Below are 5,128 nucleotides of genomic sequence, written 5' to 3'. Positions count from 1 at the left end.
TTTAATAATTCAATCTAACATTCTATATTACTAATGGTTTGCTCTTATCCATTCATGAGTGTGGTTATGTTAGTCATTTTTCATCCTTTTTCACTAATTTTACCTTGTAAAATTTTCAATTGAGGAAGAAAATTCTAAAATCATAAAATCATTTGCATGTTGTTCTTCCTTTCCTAGAGATTCCTTGGTGGATTTAGCTATTTATAAAATTTTCACGAATATTATTTAATTTCATCTCTTTTTTTTTCCCTCTAGACTAGCAATGATTTTTGTATTGATGCATATAGAAAGATACTAGAGAAGTAATGGGCATGCCCCCTCAATTACAAATTTAAAGTTTTGGATTCTAAGATTTTGAAGAATTTGAAAAAACATCGAATCCCCCATAAAAGCCGATCTAACTAGATGATGAGAGTGAATCCCAAATTGATTTAAAAAATAATAATAATAAAACTCAGTATCTTCGACAATCAAGTTTTCTTCCCTCTGTTTTTATGTTCTTAATGGAATGAACAGAACTCAGTTAAAATACTTAAATTGAACCAAGGCAATATTTTCCTTCCTCACAAACCTTTTGGTGAATATGTTGTTCCATAACCAACGTTATATAAGATTACAAATTTTGAAAAAAGGATGCTGTTTTTGTTTATTTTGGCTATATTCGACAAAGCCAATTTTCCATTGACTTGAAAGAAACATTATTCCCATTGTGGATGGTAATTTTCTGTTAAATTTTTTTTTGGCACATGTCACTTCAAGATCTAAGTTAGGTTGGATTAAGAGTTGTCAATAGTTTTTTTTTTTTTTTGGCTAATCGAGTTTTCGGGCCAGTTTGCATGCACCACGACTAATCTCAAGGAGGACTACCTCAGCAACCCACCGCCATAGTCCCCCTATTAAATCATGAGAAAAACTCTATTAGAGAATAAGATGCACTGTATTAAAATGCATGAGATACATTATATCATTGTTAGTGTATCTTACCCAAATGGAAGGTTGTGACGAAAGATATTCTAGAATATATATTGATATTTAGAATATATCAATTAGGATATTCTAGAATATTTATATTAGGTAGTTTTCATATATCTTGGTTGATGTAATGCCTATAAATACCCTATTGGGACTTTTGTAATATTCATCCAAGAATCTCAATAAATGCAAATTTCTACAAACTCAAGAGGGGAATCGAACCCGTGACGTGTGCCTAACCCACACTTCACGTGCTCGCCCTTACCACTTAGGCAACCCATGGGTGGGTCGAGTTGTCAATAGGTTGTTAAGTGTAGAAGCCAATATTGGACGATTCGGCCTTGGGTCAAACTCAAGAGATTGCACAAAGAGCTTAGTGTCCTGGAAAGTTCATCGGTGTGGTATCACTAACCCGAGGCCACACTCCCATCATCTTTAGGGACAGTTTTGTGACCTGATCGACCAATGTGCTACTCATGACGACGATTAAAGAGATAGGATCCCAAGAGGAATCAATAATAAAAAGAGAGAAAAATGTTGAATAAAAGGTATGAGATATTTCCATATATAACCAGTAAGAATATTGAGATTGGTTTGGAAGTCGGATAGTCTATTACAATCAAATTCAAGAAAAATAACAAGGTGAATGTAGAAAATTAATAATTTTATTAGCAAATCTAAAAATAAATGAAGGTTCTTATAGGTTCGAGATCTCAATCAATCATAGTTTTCTCTCATGATGAGAGAGATGCCTTCTCTTCTTTATTTTTTGAAAGGTGGAGTGCCTTCTCTTTATAGCTCATTCTTCTCCATTTTCATGCTCTTCATCTTTCTTTTCATTCCACCATTTTCCTTTTAGAAATAGAGTACTTTGAAACAGAAGTTAAGTCCCCTAATTCACCATTTACATAAATTTCCCCTTTTACAAGATTATTATAAAATATTCCTTGATTCTCAAAACTTACAATTATTCCCAACAAATCAACCTCAAATATATACAAAATATGACGAGTCCATTTTTTAGCCATAAAATAAAGCCCTCTCGGTGTTAGTATGTCAGAGTGAAGCTCAATGGCTAGCATCGAAATGAAAGATCTTCATAGAATCATCTTTGATGCATAAATCAAGATTTTTTGGACTAAATCAACCTTCTTTGAGTCTTCTCATACAGACAAGCAAGTTCCAGTGAGCTAATTTTCAAACTTTGATAATGAGGATATTAAAATACAACATTGGCTTAAAATCCTTTTTTATTTCAATTTCCGATCCATAAAATTTGAAGTCCCATTTTAGAAATTCTCATTATTATTTCTTATTGTTTCATCAATTTGAGAAGGAATGTCATCAATGAAAGAAATGGTGAAATTTATCCCATAGAAGAGAGAGTTTTAGAAAAAAGGGTTGGAACTTTAGTCGTTGCTGAAGATTTTTATTTTCAGAAATAGAAAAGAAAGGAGAGCTTGGAAATGGAGAAGATGAACTAGAAAGAAAATGGGTTCTTTCTCACCATTAGAGAGAACTCTGATTGATGGAGACTTCAAACCTATAAACCCTCATTTTCTTTTATATTTGTTAATAAAATTCTTAATTTTCTGCATTTATTTTCTTGTTTTTATTAAATTCAACATTAATTCGACGAGATTGGGGAGACTCAAGTGAACCAAACTCAAGCCAAATGTCTCTATCCATAGTCCAGAATCGAATTGTTACCACGAAATGTTCTGAAATTGATGTTGCCATTGGAGGGAGAACAAAATGATGAAGGAAAAAATAAAGAACGCAGAAGATGATGATGATGATGATGAAGGTGCAAATATCAAGAAGAAAAAGAAGGAAGGTTGTAACGCAAGACAAGAGCTTGCTTTTGTCTACGGGGTCTGTACCTTCTTCACCATAACCTGCAACACATCAACATCATGTCAGCCCGCTTTTAAAGGCAGTTTGGTCACATATGCAATATATAATAATATTTTGGTAACTACACCAATACGTAGGTGCAATTTGGTTCGATTCGATTCGATTTGAGATCAAATTGAAATCGAACTGACATAAATCGATTTTATTAAATAAGAACTAGAGCTAAACCAAATTTCATTGGAACCAAATCAACCTAAATCGAATTAAAATCGATTTGGTTCGGTTCGATTCCACAGATTGCAAATATTTTATAAATTATAAGTAATATTTTTTAATAAAAAAATAAACATAAAATTTTGTATAATAAATCACAAATCTATCTATAAAGAAAGTCATTAGTTTATTCATAAAAGATCACTAATCTATGGACTAACTCTTAAAATAATTCTTCATAATTATTATATATACATATATTTATTTATTGCATAGGGGTTCGATTCTCGGTTTGGTTTGGTTCTATATAAGTTTGATCCGAGAACCGAATCAAATTGATCAGTTCTTCATTTTCGTAACTCGGAACCGAACTCCAACTTATTCCAAACTGAACCAAACCACCCCAAAGCTATCGATTTGGTTCGGTTCTCGATTTGAACCGGACCAAGTTGCACCCCTAATACGTATAACGTTTTGAAAATATATAATAAATGATGTAATTATTTGAGAATTTATCCTTCTTCTTCTTCTTCTTCTTCTTCTTATTATTATTATTATTATTATATTTTCAATACTTTACTTATGAAAACCTATTTATTCGATCAAATAATGTCTTTGAACTAGTTTTAATTATTAAAGGTAAGATTTATAAGACAATTATAGATTAAAAGTGATGATTTTCTGACTCCCCCTTTGACATAGACCCCCCATATGCTCCCAAATGTGGCGTGGGCTAGAACCATAGATTTATTTCCTCGGATAAAACAACTGTACATCCCCATAAATATGTGCGGTTGTGTATCCCGACAAAAAATATATGGTTCTAGCACATGCCACATCAAGGAGCATATGGGGGCATGTGCCAGAGGGGGGCGTCAGAAAATCATTATTCATTGATTAAGTTAGTATGGAATCCTATTTTATACCTTCTGGATTTCTCATTCTTCAGTTGAGGTTTGTTTCCACTGATAAGTAATAGTTTCTGATGCCCTTGTTAGTACTCTTATAAAATTGTTGTACTCTTATAAAATCTTAGGTTATCTAAGATTATTTCTGACTTAGAAAACCTTCTTTTACTATAAAACACCAATTTTGTAAGAAATTTTTTATTTCCAAATAATTTCTAATTTTGAAAAAATAACGAAATAATCCTTGGAATAAAATACCCTCATTCTGATATAGAAATATCTCAAAATACCTTGGAATCCACGACATAGCAAAAATCATTCTAATACCATTTTTGGAGTTAGAACCTTTTGATCCACCTAGGCCGCCATGTGCAAGTTATGCATAGCAACACCATGAGCACACTTAGGTATACTAACTACATCGTTGTGGCTATGCCAATGCACAACCTAAGAGTCGAGATCACATACGTTGTCATGATCCTATAGAATAAGAACGGTGTCTACATGGTATGTGTTTAGTTGGAGTTTAAAGTGTTTAGTTAGAGTATAAAATACATAGGGCTCTTAACCAGGCTGTTTTTCTAGTCGCATGCAGCCCAATATGTTTGTTTTCCAATAACTGTTGAGTATTTTCAAAATAAAATTCAAGTTTTTTGTGATTTATTTTTTGATTTTTCTTGAGTTAGATTTTGACGATTTTTGTCTGTATGAGGTTTAATCCCACATTTCTCACAAGCGAGAATGTGAGGTACCTTATAAGAAAAAGTCAATATAGTTAATTGTATTTGTGTCACACATTTAAGGCTTTGACCTGATTTTTCGTGGTGGTGTGTAGGCGCATCGAGCAAAAAGGCGACTGGGCGTTTAGGGCACTTTGAAATGCACTTCGCACATACGCATCGTCGTGAGAGATTGAGGTGTCTTGAAGTTTTTGAGATATAAAAGCATCCAACGAATGTGGTTGATCCGTCACATGTGATGGATTGTATGCGATTTGCACCACACGATCACATTAGTATTTGATCGAAAATCGATCGAATAAAATGAATCAAAATAGTACTTGATCGAAAATGATCGGGTGCATTTGATCAAGTTAGTACTTGATCAGAGTCGATTAGATGTGTTGATTCATGATTGGTATCCAATCAGGAATGATCGGATCCGTTAGATCAAGTGAC

This window comes from Akebia trifoliata, chromosome 5 (assembly GCF_017979445.1).
Source record: "Akebia trifoliata isolate Shusen 1 chromosome 5, ASM1797944v1, whole genome shotgun sequence".
NCBI classification, from domain to species: domain Eukaryota; kingdom Viridiplantae; phylum Streptophyta; class Magnoliopsida; order Ranunculales; family Lardizabalaceae; genus Akebia; species Akebia trifoliata.
Note: the sequence above shows the minus strand (reverse complement) of the source record.